The 16,591-nt window shown below is 35.4% G+C and overlaps 1 protein-coding gene and 1 pseudogene across 2 annotated transcripts in view; one reads left to right on the top strand and one right to left on the bottom strand.

Annotated features, from left to right (window-relative positions):
- The window catches only part of LOC116110376, an 85,827-nt pseudogene extending 80,026 nt beyond the window's left edge, over positions 1–5,801 (bottom strand).
- Positions 1–16,591, top strand: part of LOC116110377 — a 129,956-nt gene that overhangs the window by 43,424 nt on the left and 69,941 nt on the right. The window lies entirely within an intron of this gene.

Here is a 16,591-nt window from a genome sequence, read left to right as displayed (position 1 = left end):
CAGAACGGTTAATGAGGAGTACGAAAGGAGTGTCAACAAAGTAGTTCATGTTCTGAAATGTTAGTGTTAGCGGTTCAAAAGGTAAGACCATCCTGCCTGAAAACATTGAAGAAATGTCAAAACATTGAAGTTGAAACAAATATGACAGAAACAGGCTACAACATGAGAATTGAATTAACCTTTATTAGATGCTTGATTAGGAGGATTTCTAGTCTTTTCTTCTACAAGTTCGACATTATTGGAACCTGGACTTCTTAGGATCTTGGCAAACTTCTCCCGTGAAATCATGGCACGAGATGATCCAGGAGCTGCATTTCCATTCAATTGAGTTAAGAACCTGGTGGTCACGATTTTTCTTTAGTTAAGATATGAAAGCTAGAATGAATAACTTACTCTTCAAGAAACTTAAGGCCAAGACAAAGCCAGTATTAAAAAGTAAAACAAATCCAAACAAGGCACCAAGTGATATCCACAAGAGAAGTCCTTCATAGTTTAGTCCACGGCTGTCAAGTATTGCTTTCCCTATTGTAGCATTTGTAGGCAGCATCTATAATAACATTAAGAAATCAGTTTCTTTCTTCAGATTTTAATCAGTACATGCATTATGCTAATGGTTTACTAAACAGCAAGAAATAGTTTAAAGAGATAATAACGTCAGCTATGAGAGACTCACCTTTTGCCACCGAGGAGCAAGAAATTCATTTACAGAAAGACCTATCTCTCCATATGTAAGAGGGGAAACCCAAAAACTCCACTTCAACCACACTGGCATAGAGGCTACAACCAAAAACACACCATAAGTTTATCCATTTAGGTGAAAATTCTGTAATCAAAGGTGAGAACGTCTGAAAATCCTTACGATGTGTGATAATGAAACCACCAAATATCATGACAAATAATAGTCGAAAACCACCGGCTATCGTAGCAGCAATAACAGTATGGCAGACTGATGCCAAACATCGGAACATGGATAATGATGCCAAGTGCACAGCAAAAAGTAGAATGAGCTGACGGAAGAACCTGAAATCAACACATACAATTATATATCAGAAATCTATCGTTTTCTTGACATAATTAACAAAGTTAATAAACACAGCGTTCTCAAGTGAAACTTACCTCGAGGCCTCCGGGGTGTATCCAATGACATAGTAGGTAAGACATGTCCATACAACATATTCAATTACTAAAAGAGGGATTTTCATAATAGCAGTTGGAATTGCATATGCCCAAGCGGGGTAGAAGCGCAGTTCCCTTTGTTTATAGAAAACTGGAAGTCTTGCAGTAGTCAGACTGAACTCCGGAATGCCATCAACAAAAAGTATTACTAGTCCAAAGAACAGGGCTCCCATGTAGTAACTGGCATGAAGAAGATCAATGTCCATTCGAGTCCTTATAAAGACGGTCATCGTGATAAATGCTATGATGATAATCTGTAACAAGAAAGTCCTTACATATTTCAAAATTTTCCAGGCCAATGCACAGAAGGATAAATGATGAAAGTCTATGAAAGATAAATCATAACCTGGACAGTTTTGAATATATAGATAAAAGAATTTCTCTTCATGAGAAGAATTTCCCTTGACATGCAAGCTTTAAACAGTTGCCATTTGGAAAGAGAATACACATCGAAGGAAAGAGCATCCTTGTGGCTTTTCAACTTATCAAATGGCTTTTCAACTCTTTCTCTCTTCTACTGACCTCCAGCATGATATCTACGCAGGCAAAAGAAAGATATTTCTGTAACTATCAGTTGCTTTTGAGAATTAATAAGAATTCACAGAATTAAATTTAGTGAAACCTACCTGCTCGGCTTCCAATACCCTGACATCGGGCAGAAAAATCAAGTGTTTCCCTCACAGTCATTTCTGCTATATGCAGGTCTTCTTGGCTTATATAAGCTGAAGTTTTCTGGGGAACAAACTCGTGTTGCCTGTAACCATTGTACGAAATTTCTCCTGTCGCCTGTCGAAGAAAAGCAAAACAGAACTTAGTAAATAAGTAGGCCATCAAAATATATTTACTTACTTCAATGCCCTCAGACTAAGAGTGTATACATAAGCATATGACTAGGAACAATATGACATATCTTTCTTCATAAGCATACTCAATATCTGAATTAAGTAATCTAGATTCGCTTCCTAACTGAATGAATGTCTTCGATATTCAAAGAACAATATTCTAATTGTAATCAAAATGATGATGAACTACAAAGAAATTATAAAACCTTTAGAGATTTGTCAAGATTTCCTGAGAGAGCCTTCAAAAGGGTGGTCTTCCCACAACCTGGGGGGCCTAGCAGAAGAGTTATCCTGCAGTAATTCAAGCATAATTAAGTACAAATTCGGTTTCACATCGCCAACAGCCTTGCAAATTTTCCTCCACAGAAATTTCTGCTAGCAATAAAGACTTTCTTTATCCACAACTTAGCCATAAACAAGAAGAAAAGAAAAAAGAAATCTCTAGCTAGCATATACCTTCCAGGCTTAATGATGCCACTGATATCATTAATGATGTTTATCCTTGCTCTTTTTGACTTGGAACCTGGAAGCCTTGAAAAGACCTATGAAACAAAGGTCCAATTAGCTGATAAATCATTTCAATTTGCTTGTAATCAATTCTCAGAAGATGAAGATACTTACAGAAAGTGAAGATTTAACAGAATTCCATAGAGTTGGAAGTGGCTTCCCCTGAACAATCTCACACTCGGCTTCCACGCCCAAATTCTTAANGTTTTGAGTGAAAAAACTATTTTACCCTTAATGAAAGTTTAAGGGATTTCCTTCACATTTTTTTCTCAAAATAACTTTAATAAAATTCAACTAAGGGCCAACCAACAAAAAATAACAACATGCAAGCTCAATTGAGAACAAATCAATAAACATTCAAGCAATGCAACAATAAATTAACTATATACCTCAAGTGGGGCATTACACAGTTGGAATTGCATATGCCCAAGCAGGGTAGAAGCGCAATTCCCTCTGTTTATAGAAAACTGGAAGTCTTGCAGTAGTCAGACTCAACTCCGGAATGCCATCGACAAGAAGTATTACTAGTCCAAAGAACAGGGCTCCCATGTAGTAACTGGCATGAAGAAGATCAATGTCCATTCGAGTTCTTATAAAGACGGTCATCGTGATAAACGCAATGATGATAATATGTAACAAGAAAGTCCTTACGTATTTCAAAATTTTCCAGGCTAATGCACAGAAGGATAAATGATGAAAGGCTATGAAGGATAAATCATAACCTGGACAGTTTTGAATATATAGATAAAAGAATTTCTCTTCATGAGAAGAATTTCCCTTGACATGCAAGCTTTAAACAGTTGCCATTTGGAAAGAGAATACACATCGAAGGAAAGAGCATCCTTATGGCTTTTCGACTTATCGAATGGCAATGAGAGATCTTCATATAGCTTCTTACCAAGAGAAGATTCCTTGAATTTCATGCAGAACACATCAACTGAAACATAATTGTAGGGATCTACAGTGCGGTACCAGTATTGTGCTTGATCCTTCCTGGATATCACCTGCCAAACAAAAAATCAAAGAGGTGATCAACTAAAATTTGAGCATGGAAGAAATCACTATAAGCTCCACTTACCTCCTGCAGAAAGTCAGCTACACCTTTTCTTTCGGGACACCTAAATCCACAGTCCTCCAAAAACTCTACAACCTTATTGCGTGGTCCTTGATACACAATCTTTCCTTCTGCCATCAAAATAATGTCGTCAAAGCGTTCAAAGGTTTCTGGCGCAGGCTGAAGAAGCGAAATCAATGCAATAGCATCTGTGATATGCACCATTTGCTGGAGACAGGTAATAATCTAATATGCAGTTGAACTGTCTAAACCGTTTGATATTTCATCCATCATTAGAACTTTTGTAGGACCGACAATCATTTCCCCTGCATAATTCAATGAAAAATAGATCCTTAAAGGTACATAATACTATCCTTTGAGGTTAACCGATGAACCTTCGAACGTTTGTGCTAAACTTACCTGTAGTAAGTCTCTTTTTTTGACCACCAGAAATACCTCTTCTCATGACATTTCCCGCCATTGTGTCAGCACAGATGTCAAGTCCAAGGATCTGGCAAGCAACTGATAAAATTAACAAATAAACTAAAAAGTACGGTTACAACTAAATTAAAGAGAATTACCTTTAAAACATAATCTGTTTGAAGGGTTCTTTTTAGTCCTTCGACGGAAATTGCCTGTTAAAACAAACCATAGACATGAACATTGTTATTGTTATATCAGTTAGCTAATAAAAACAGAACAAAATTAAACAAGAATGCACCTTCATGTAAGCTGATATATGCAGGTCTTCTTGGCTTATATAAGCTGAAGTTTTCTGGGAAACAAACTCGTGTAGCCTGTAACCGTTGTATGAAATATCTCCTGTCGCCTGTCGAAGAAAAGCAAAACAGAACTTAGTAAATAAGTAGGCCATCAAAATATTATTTACTTATTTCAATTCCATCAAGACTAAGAGTGTATATATAAGCATATGACTAGGAACAATATTCCATATCTTTCTTAATAAGCATACTCAATATCTGAATTAAGTAATCTAGATTCTCTTCCCAACTGAATGAATGTCTTCGATATTCAATAGAACAATATTCTAATTGTAATCAAAATGATGATGAACTACAAAGAAATTATAAAACCTTTAGAGATTTGTCAAGATTTCCTGAGAGAGCCTTCAAAAGGGTGGTCTTCCCACAGCCTGGGGGGCCTAGCAGAAGAGTTATCCTGCAGTAATTCAAGCATGATTAAGTACAAATTCGGTTTCACATCGCCAACAGCCTTGCAAATTTTCCTCCACAGAAATTTCTGCTAGCAATAAAGACTTTCTTTATCCACAACTTAGCCATAAACAAGAAGAAAAGAAAAAAGAAATCTCTAGCTAGCATATACCTTCCAGGCTTAATGATGCCACTGATATCATTAATGATGTTTATCTTTGCTCTTTTTGACTTGGAACCTGGAAGCCTTGAAAGGACCTATGAAACAAAGGTCCAATAAGCTGATAAATCATTTCAATTTGCTTGTAATCAATTCTCAGAAGATGAAGATACTTACAGAAAGTGAAGATTTAACAGAATTCCATAGAGTTGGAAGTGGCTTCCCCTGAACAATCTCACACTCGGCTTCCACGCCCAAATTCTTAAATCTCACCTCTAATGATGGCAACTCTACACCGACTCTACAAAATCGAAATCAGATTACCGATATATACTAGTAACCAATTGAGCTTCCACAAATATCAGTTAACTGGTCAACTCGTTTTTCGCAAACCAAAATATACAATGAATTAGTGAAATCACAAAAAACGAATATCAAACTGAGCTGCCAGACATATCAGTTAAGTTGTCATTCAACTCGTTTTTTGAAAACCAGAACAAGAGACTTACTTGTCAATTCTTTTTCTGATTTTTCTCAACAGCTTGAGGTTATCATGCTCTGTGTGCTTGATGAGCTTCTCTATAAGAGCATGCTTTTGAAGAGGGCCAAGCTTAGTGACATCGACCACACTTTTTCCTTCAGCATCAACATCAAACGAAGATGATTTCAGCCTGTCATAAGTTGGCAATCTCTCAATGGTAGCCCACTGCATAGCATATTCAATATCAGGATCATTGTCACTCTTCACTGAGCCGCTTCTGAAATTTGATGTTTGGCACCTGAATGAAGACAACAGGCTCCTTCCAATCTCTGCCAACTCAATTCTCAGTGACTCTATGTCATCTGAACCGACCATTTGAGCCATTTTTGAAGGTTAATTATTTCTTTGCAGCTTCAATTTAAACTTGAACTCTTCTAGTTGATTATGATTATTAAGTCATAATGCTTAGCTTTACTGATCAAGAAACTTGACAGATTGAAAGGTGTGAAAGGGAGAGATATGGGAAAAAATTCAAAGCTTGTCATTATAACTTCCAAGTTTCAGTAAGTGTATAGTTGACTGTCATTTTAATTATATATTGTTTCAGGTTCAAGGAAGTTTCCATGCATAGGCTTAAAAATATTGAAGTAATACTTACTATCACACCATCCTCACACGTGGCAAATATAGGATTAACTCTACAGATAAAAAATTGTAGTTTAATAAAAATAAAATCCACATTGTAATAACTTATAATTTTTCTAATTCATATCTTAAAAAAGTTATTTTCACATAGTAATATATATATATAATATTTATCTAAAGTCATTCGGGACAGATATATAATAACTTGCTAGCATAGATATTTTCTTGTTGAAGCCAAAATATTTATAATTTCTCAAACATGTTTAGAATTTCTTAACACAAAACTTTTTTGTATTTCTGTACTATCATCTTCAGGATTTTTTTTTTTTCTCTTTTTGTTTAATTGCAGCAATGACTACTAAAATAATGAATTGAAATTTTAATACATACTACTAAAATGTGAATTATAAAATAAGAAATCAAAATAATAATTTTTGTAAATACACCTCCATTAAATTATAACCTTCTTATAGTAATAAATTAGTTTGATCACACGTTATGACTACATAAAAGTGTTTTACTATTTGTGTGGATGTATGTGTTATTGGTCTGCTTAGTATGGAATTTAGATAGGGATTTTCATTTTTGAAAATAAAAAATATTGGAAGTTTTATTGAAAATTTTGGGGTTAAAATGGGTGGAAATGTTTTTTAAAATAGTTTTTGGGTACTATTTTGAAAGCGGGTATAAAATTGGAAAATGATAAAAAGTTGTTTTCCAACTTTTTTTATTTTTTGGTAATTTTTAACTCTAAAAATAATTTTAAAATATTTTATCAAACATATTCTTATAAATTAAAATAAATACAATTTAAATTCGTTACTTTTATTTTAGTTTTTTTTTTTAGAAAAAAAATTGATATCACAAACTATTATTAAACTCAAAAGCTTACAGCTCCTATGGTCTTTTATTTTTTATTTATTTCCGTTGATTTAAATGTTTAATGAATTATGTGAACAAGTAGATGATCTAAATGATCAAGTCATGGAAGTCAATTACTTGTGATAATCAATTGCCATTACTTAAAAGAGTTAACAACTTTTTCCCACCCAAATAATGGTTTAATGACACTTTCCCACCTATAGGCTTAAAAATATTTTTTTACTATTCAAATTTATATCCCAAGAGCAAATAGAGAGTAAACTTGATCTAAACTATTGGGTCTTTTGAAGAGGAGAGATTGATGAGTCTTTTGGTGATGAAATATCAGATTTTGATGGTTAGGAATGATCAGAATTTGACTTGGGATGGACGGCTACACAAACCCTAATCTCTTGGTTGTCGGCAATTGGCGAGGTCGCCGGAATAAGGTTTAAGGGGTTTTCGTGAGGGATGATCGAGAAAGAAAATGGTAGTGGTGTGGGGTTGTAACAATGCCAAAATCGAAAATGGAATATAAATTTAGGTATTAAAATAATAGTCTAAAAATTTATAGGTAGAAAAGTGTTATCTGGATAGAAAAAAGTTGTTTACTCTTACTTAAATATTAAATTGTTTATTTATTTAGTGAATTATATTTATGGGTATTCTCAAAGTCAATTACACCAGTCAATGAAACGATTCATTTTGATATGGTTTCCATGTTTGTTCAAGCCTCAAAATCACCAATTTATTAACTAAAGTTCTAATCTATTTTAATGAATCAAAGTCGGACCAGAAAAAGTCAAAACATTAAGGAGATTGTTTATTTAGATTCTCTCTAGATTAAGTACAAGTTTTCAATCAAGACATTCTATATCAATGCACTCAACCATGTTAGGTATTGGGTCAACATTATGATACCAATGTTAACGCTATCAATGGAAGTTTCTTTTTGTCTGCGATATATTTTAAATATTGTGTTTGTTTATGTGGTAAAATTTATATTCATACGTATTAGTCTTGATATCTATTATTGCTTCTGTCGTAATCTTTTAATAAAATATCAATTATATTATCTATTTGGTCTTTAAAATTCAAAATCACGAGAGATGAAAAAGGACATACATAAGAAACAATAATAAGAACAAAAATCAAACGTATTAAAATGGAAGATGAAATAATAATTTTGAAACCAACTATAAAAAATTATTTAAAATGTTTTCTTTCGAATTCAAAGTTACCAAGAATGAAAGAGAATATAACATTAACATATAATAGTAGATAATACAAGAATCAACATATTAAAATAGAAGATGAATTATTCTTATTAAAATCATTTTGGTTAAAATATTTTCTTCTCAAACGTCTTCTTCATGGCCTGAAAATTTCCCCCCTTTAGGTAATTCGTCCGATGGCAGTCCACCCAAAAATTATTTTAAACTACAAAGACTCTAAAATGTGTAATTGACGCTAGTGAATCTATCAATTATTACACTATCTTATACGTAAACATAAAAATACACGTATATTTGTAACCACAACAATACAAATCTAATAGCAATTATAAATCTCGATGTCTTTACTAATTTAAAATAATTTTAGGAATTAGGATGGACAGTTGATCGACAAATAACGAATATTGTCACTCGTCTTCTTTATGTAATTTTGTAGGAGTATGTCACATGCTTGAGGTAATTTTTTTTTTTTTTCTTTTTAAATGATAAAATTACATTGAGTAGAAGGTTCTCTCACATATCCAAATATTCTAACAACTCCCATCTTACATACACAAAAATAAATAAATTGTATATGATTGAATATCAAATGTTAACCCCAAAGGGCTAACGTGGTAGTCAAAGAGATTTGTTTCATTCCTTGATTTCTTAAGTTTAAACATTGGATCACCTACTACAATATATAATTGGAATTTACCCAGTTCATTAGATTTGTAAAATATTTAATAAATCTCGATGATTAGTTGAAGAAAACGTAAGCTGGTCTGAACACTCCGATTACCAAAAAAAAAAAAAAATCAAATATTAAAAGGTTTCAAGGGAGCATCTAGCTCTCTACAGATAAGCAACTAATGGCATCACCAATATTTTATACATTACATGACCAACTTGATTAAATACGTAAATAATTGTTTGCTTATTATTAGACACAAATTTTTTGATTATTTGTTAATATGTAAATAATTGTTTCCTTGATAATTATACATGAATTCAACTCGTATAATCTATATACATGAATTTTTGGATTTTCTAAAAACATCTTTTTTTTTTTTTTTTTTTTTTTTTTTGAAGAGGTATTCAAGTCAGCTTACGTACACCTCAATTAATTTTTCGGGACCCTGAAGTTGATAACTGAGTAATTCCCTTAAATGGCACCGTATTAAGTATAGAGACTCGAACACATCCATTTAAATTAACTTTAACATATTGAAGTTAAAAATGAAGTTATGGTCCTATTTTAAAACGGTCAAGGGAGTTCATCAAAAATCCAAACTTGTGGACTTAAATCACTTCTTCATAACTCAATCTAGTGATATACCCTGCATTGGAAGGTTTTCAACCAGCCAAGACATTTTCTTTGGAGTGGTTCTGCTTGAGTTATGATGAGGGAGGTGACTGAAGATGTTTGGGAGTCCCTATTTGAAGGGATCATCAGCCGAGGCTGCAGCTTGCTTCTACTCGGATCTCTTTTCTTTGCTTGGTCTGACTTTTAGTCATTGTGATCCTGTACATGATGGTACTCTTATTTATAGATGGGCAGGAGGCTTTGATAGTTTTGATGTTATATATTAGTGGGATGGAATCTGGTTCCCTTTGGAAGATGATGTTAGAAACAGTTGCCACAACCTTTGGTTTAATAGATCTATGTCTGGGACTGGTGGTGTGCCTTGGGACGTGGTTAAGGTTGTGGAGAGGCCTCGCTTTGTAAGCTTTATAGTAGTTGGTGGTTTGCTACAGAACTAACTACAAACTCTGAATCTCTAAGGATATGGTGTCTGGGGCGTCTGAATAATTTGGGCCCTATTGGAGTTGGTCATGGATCCTGATGTTTTTTCTTCCTGGGCTCCAATGGGCGAAATTTGAGGAAGAAAAAGAGAAAGTCCTGGCTCGTGGAGTGGGCCGCTGGATGCTTGGGCGGAACAGCAATTGTGAGTGGCTTTCAAAGATGGCCTTGTTGAGTGAATTCTTGGGTATGTCCAAGTTGTTCTCTTGGACTCTTAAGGGAGCTTCCAGCCTCCCAGGTGTTATATTTTTTAATTCTTTTTATACAATTTCCGGATTATATAAAAAAAATATCAAAGGGGTAAATGCGTTATTTTTGGAAAACTGATGAAATTTTCAAAGTAGCTCCACCACCCAAAACTGTTTGAACAAAATCAACTGGTACATGTAGAATAATGCAAAAATAATTAATTAAAAAAACAATAAACCGTGCTTTATCAAATAAAAATTTCAGGGATTGCATGTAAAGCTACATCTGCGATAGCAAAAGAGTAATTGTAGAAATGTCGCAGCAGAATATACCCATTTAAATGCAAATAATACCACAGTAATCACAATAAACGATGGCAGACAGCTAGAGTTTTGAATGTGAAAAAACAGCTGTCTTCAACTTTGTCACATCCATTATTGTATAATTTGTTGCCTTCCCTACAATGAATGTGAAAAAAAAGTGAAGTATTAATTAAATACTATCTTAAACATTTGCAAATGTGATTTATCTATCTTTTTATTGATTGTGGAATTAACACATTTTGCACAATGTTCATTGATTGTGCCTTGCTTTCAATTTCTTTTGCTTTTCTTTTTGAAATAAGTCTTAACAAGAAAAATAGTTCAATTATTGATTATGTATTTTTCACCCCTAACTTATTCAACATGTTAGGGATTATAGTAAAAAACAATAAAGCTTTTTGTTCAGGTCTTGCCTTTTCTGTGTATATACATCTTCTCGTACGTAAGTTTAAATTGCATTCTTAAAAGAAATACTGTTTAAAGAGGAATACAATAGTTAAAGAATTAATATTAGGAACCGAATAACTCCAAATAGTTGTTTTAAATATTTAATAATTTCATTAAGATTCCCAAATTATATTACTTATTATAACAGGATCAAATAAGATTCAGTTTTCATTCACTTTGATTTGCTTTGATGTCTAAATATCATGATAAACCATTCTGCAATTCATTATTAGAATATTTTTTTAATTTTTTTTTGTCAAAAACCTCTGACATAAAATATATTTATCAATGAAAAAAATAATATTATTTCGTTTATGTTGACAAAATATAATATAATAAAATTTAGTAACCCTGTAGATGTAAAATTACGTTGATTCGGAAAGAACGGATTGTGAGAAGCGATCCATGACAATCAATGGATTGCACAAAGAAAAGCATGAAGTGAAGGCTTGGGTGACACCGGTGTGGTGTCTTCGTAGGCACTCCAACCTCAAACGCACGGTTGAAGGTATTTAGTAGGTGAGACAAGAAAGGGTTTACCTAATATGGCAGGGGAGACTAACACAAAGTGGCGGAACATAGCTTTGCGTGGCTAAAAATGGTAAAGTTAGTCGGAACTAGCTTTACACGGGAAAAAAAGATTCTTAGGAGAAGAATGTGGAGCTAAAAGCTATGGGTGATTTCTAATGAATAATGAGAGCTTGACCTTTTTATATAGAGTTAAGGAGCTTGAGTCTTATAGACTTTAAGTCCTACTTGATAGAGGAGTTCGCATTAGAAGGAAGTTTATACTTGCTTTATGGATTAGGACTACCAATTCGAGTAAGATCTGGATCTTGACTGAAGTGGAAAGTAAATAAAATTCTATTATTTTGGGGATGATGTGGGCTAATGAGTTGACCCATTTAGCTTAACTTGTGGAAAACCCAACTCATGGAGGGGTCAATCCACAAGGTGGGTTTAAGCGTAGGCCCAGGAATTGGTTAAGACATTGGGTTGTAATATTTTTATTTCATTATTGGACTCGTGAGCCAATAGATTTTGCCATACAGTCCCTCACTCTCTAGTTAAGAGGTTTTTAGCTTAGAGAGTAGATCGAGTCAATATGAGTGCGGACTAAACGTTAGCGCTAGTAGTTCGTTAGATCGGATGGACCGTGGTAGGGAGGAAATAAAACCTGCTTCTGTGTTTATTCAAAGTTGGAAGCTTACTCACCATCGAGTTGGGCAAAGTGGGAAGCTCACTCACCAACCTAGTTGGGAGGAATGTAAATGTTACTCAACCAATCGGAGTTAGGAGAGTGTGAAAGCAGTAGCTTGGAGGGTATGTGGTCACTCTGGGAGATGACTCGATTGTCTGACAATGCCCATGCCGACGAACGAATGAAGTTAGAGTTGAAAACTTTGACAAGTTGTTCAAAGTTGAAAATCAGTGACTCTCGGACTTCCATCAGTCGCGAAGCGAGTGGTTGTTCGACCCCATCTCACGTCAATCGTAAAGCGATGTGACACCGGCTGCGAAGCAGCATGGCCATTTGTTCTAAAAAGTTGTCAAGTGAAAAAAGGTCGAGAATTCCCTCAGGTCGGGATCACCACTAGCACCAAGTATCCGTGACCAGGTCGCTGATCCCTAGGTCACGGATCCCCTAGGTCATTTATGGAGATTGTCCTCTCGATCTCCTTTGCAACCGTCGGATCGACCAACATCTCTTCAAATACATCAGATCGAGGCATTTATAGTTTCTAAGGTTCGATTCTCAAACCTTAAAACTAGGGACTTCTGTTATGCCTGAAAATATAGGGCTGACGCAAGGCTCAGTCAGCATAAAAAGTCAGAGCTTAAGTAGGCCGCCACCAGTTAGAAGTAGCCACGTCGCGTGGTGACATGAGAGCACACTTTGTCAGTAAAGTGGGTGCGCGCCAGATCAGCCAGAAGCTGTAGTGATTCCACGTGTCCAATCCCTGCACCAAATCGCATAAATCACTCTAGAAGGTGGGCAATGTGACATAAAGAATGGATTTGCACAGATAATCCCACCAACTCACAGATTTAGTAATGATAACCTTAATCATCCCACTATAAATTGAGAGCTCTTCTCTCATTTAAGGGATTAGCTACTCTCTCTCTCTAAGAAAACAACATTAACTCTCTTGTAATCATTTGTAAGTTAGTCCGCTAACGCGAACCTGACCCTATCATTAATAGAAAATCAGTGGATGTAGGACTTGCTTCCTTAGCCATCCGAACCACTTTAAACGCTTTTTCCCATTGTATTTATCTTATTTTTTATTCATGTGTGTCTTCTGGTGCCTACTCAATGTTTACATGTGGTTTGATTGTATCAAAATCATGCATCAACATACTTAAAATAATATTAGTAATATTTTATATTTTTTGGGGGTCCTTTAACTTCGTCATATCAATAATTCTATCTTTATCATGCGCACCCGCAATATTTGTAATAGTTTGGGCTTGTTTGGTTGCATTGTAATACTACTTTTAGTATTCCAAAAAGTTAACAGTCAAATACCTAAAAACTCACAATGTATGCGTTTGGTTTATTATTTGGGTGGATTTTGGGGATAGTATTGGATAATTGATAGGAGTATTACAGAGGTAAAATTTTTAAAAATTATAGAAAACCCCCCTAAGTTTGCTAATTTCATAAATACCCCAAACAGTAAATGATCAAAAAATACCCCTACCCACCTGCAGTGCCAGATTTCTGGCCACCACTGCCGGAATCTGCCGAAAAATCGCGTTACGACACAGACCAGTCGGATCTGTGTCGTAACGAGCGTGTATGGCCTTTTCCGGCCAGAGGCCAGATCTACGGCCTGCGTGGCGTCGATGGCCGAAAAAGGCCAAACGACAGCCACTTTTGGCCGTCAACAACGGCCAAGATAGGGCCGTCGTTTCGGTCAACGATGGCCAAGATTTGGTGTCGTTGACTCAACGCCAGCCAGATCTGGCCTTTTCCGCCAAATCCGTGGTGGACTTGGCCGGAAAAGGCCAGATCGGTGAACTTCCGACATTTATGGTCGGCAGGTTGGCGTTGGATAGATTTTGGCTACCACGACGGGTGGTTGCCGGAATCTGGCGAGTTAGGGGTTGCGGGGGTGTTTTGATAATTTTAAACTTTTTTTAAGGGTTATTTGATGAAATTAATAACCTTATGGGGTCTAAAAGTTAATTAAAAAAAATAGGGTAATTTCTTGGAATATGTACCAAAGGTATTTGGAGAATATGATCCAGAATCTGGATAAAAATAGTAAGTCAACATAGTGATATTATTTAATATTCAACTTTTTTAAAACCCTTAAATTGTTAATTTATACATACCCCTAAATATTTTAAAAATTGCAAAAACACCCAATAATCACATTTACCCGATTTCGGCTACCACTGCCGGAAAATGACTGGAATCTGGTAAGATGGCGGCACTATCCAGTTGGAATCTGGCAGTAGTGTGCCGATCTAGCATTTTTCGACCAGCGATCTACGGGGATAAGGCCAAGATCTGGTCTTGTTGGCCAGATTTTGGCCGAGACCAGTCGATAATAACGGCTGTCAACGACGACGTTGTTGGCCGTCGTTGAATAGCAAAATACGGTCAGATTGGCCGTCATACTGGCCATATCTAGTCGTAGATCTAGCTTGTCGGCCAGATCCATCGTGGATATAGTCGGGAAAGAGGCCTATCGACGCACCGATTGGTAAGATCCAACTGATCATGCGCGATACGACGACTCTGGCCACCCCGCCGGTGATGACTTGCGTCGTATTGAGGGTGGGTTAGAGGTGTTTTGTTAACTTTAATGTTTTTATTATAGGGGTATTTTGTAAAAAAATAAATATAGGGGGTATTTAAATTTAAAAATACCTATAATAATCGTCCATTCAATTTTTTTTTAATTTGTTTTCAAAAATTTTTCCAAAAAATAAAATGTGAATCAAACGAGCTTGCTATTATCTGTTTCATGAAACAGAAGGCAACTACTTTAATTGATTTACATTTCATCTTTTGATTCCTTTCTACAAGGACGCACACACTTTTAGACTTTTTTATTGTATTGTGGAATAAAGTTCTTGAATTTGTGCGCAATCCATCTTGCTCCTGTTTTGCTTTTAGCTGACTCAGAGAGACTTTGATTATAACCAACTCTTTCATTCTTTTCTTTTTAAAATAAATCTCTCAATAAAACAATTCAATTATTGACGTATGATTATTCACCCCTAATCCCCTATTTAACCTTTTGGTCGACATGTAAGGATATAGTAAGAGTAAACGACATATTGCCACCCAAGGTTGACGAAATCTTAAGTGAGTATCACAAGTCCATTTATTCAGATTTCACCTTTAAAGTGACAGAAAAAAGCTTGATGATAACGGTTTAAAGGGGTAAATTGGTCCTTTACATGGGCGGCGCACGTTAGCAGACCACAGCTTGTAACAGTCCTCCACGCACGTTAGCGAACACCCGGTAACTTTTCGCTCTTTTTACGGCGATTTTCCACCCCCAAAATCACCATTGTCACACCCATTGACGCCTCCAATCCTCCCTACGAAACCCCTAACCTTTCAGCCCGGCAGCTCAACGGTTTTTGGTCCACGCGTCATCGAAAAAACGACAGAAGAACATGAACTCTCGGCGGCGAATGACGACAGACGGCTGTTGGGACAGGGGATTTATAGATCTGGATATGGTGGTTTCATTGGTGGGTGTTCCATTGGATTTCACCGTCGGAATCGACCGGAATCCGGTGAAGAACATCAAAACCCTAGTCTGATGGGTCGGCCCCGTATTGGAGGGGCAATGAGTCGGGAGATAGAGGGGTTTGGACGACGGAATCGGGGAAGGTGATGGAGTGAACCAGGACGTCGAAGTCTCGGAAACAGCCAGATCAGGCTGTTTCCGATGAGGGTGTGTAATGATCGAGGGTGTTTTTGATATAATTGAAAATAAAAAATGGTATGTTATAATTCTAATAAATGAGGGGGTTAAAAACTATTTATTATTTAGGGTTAGGGGTTATTATGGTAATTGCATGTCCTAACACTAAAAGTCATAAAACACTGTTATTTTTAATAGGTGAGAATCTGAAATAATAGAACTTATGGTACTCCCGTGATTTTCGTTCAAACTTTAGGTGGGATATGTCGTTTACATCTCTATTTAGTAATAAATAAAATATACTATTGTGTTCCAGATTTTGGCTCTTTATTGTTTGTATACTTATAGCTCTCTCTAAGTTTAAATTTGTATTTTTCTTAAAGAAATATTGCTACATAAATATTCACTAATATCAAGCACTTCAACCTACATAGTTATTCTATCCAAAACACACAAACCTAATACCTATAGTAAATTATCTATCTAAAAGCACAAACCCAAGTCTTCTACACTTGACTCTAAAGACAACCAACCACAAGAAACAAAGTCTTATATAGACTTTAAGCACAAATAGTTGGCTATTTTGTAAGCTTTAAAATGCTTTTCGGTCTTTAACTACATTTTGTACCATCTCTCGTCCACCAACCACCAAAAAATTAAATCCATCTACGTGTCTTCAACTTTGGTAACATCATATTTTCTCGTCCCAGCAATCAATGTGAAAGAAGTGAGAGATGCAGGAATACAATGACGAGCATGCTAAGCAATTTGCTCTATCATTATTCACATCAATGTTTTCTTTTCTTTTCAATGTTTTTTTT

Source organism: Pistacia vera, unplaced genomic scaffold (genome assembly GCF_008641045.1).
Source record: "Pistacia vera cultivar Batoury unplaced genomic scaffold, PisVer_v2 Contig601, whole genome shotgun sequence".
Classification (NCBI taxonomy): domain Eukaryota; kingdom Viridiplantae; phylum Streptophyta; class Magnoliopsida; order Sapindales; family Anacardiaceae; genus Pistacia; species Pistacia vera.
This window is presented reverse-complemented; position numbering and strand designations above follow the sequence as displayed.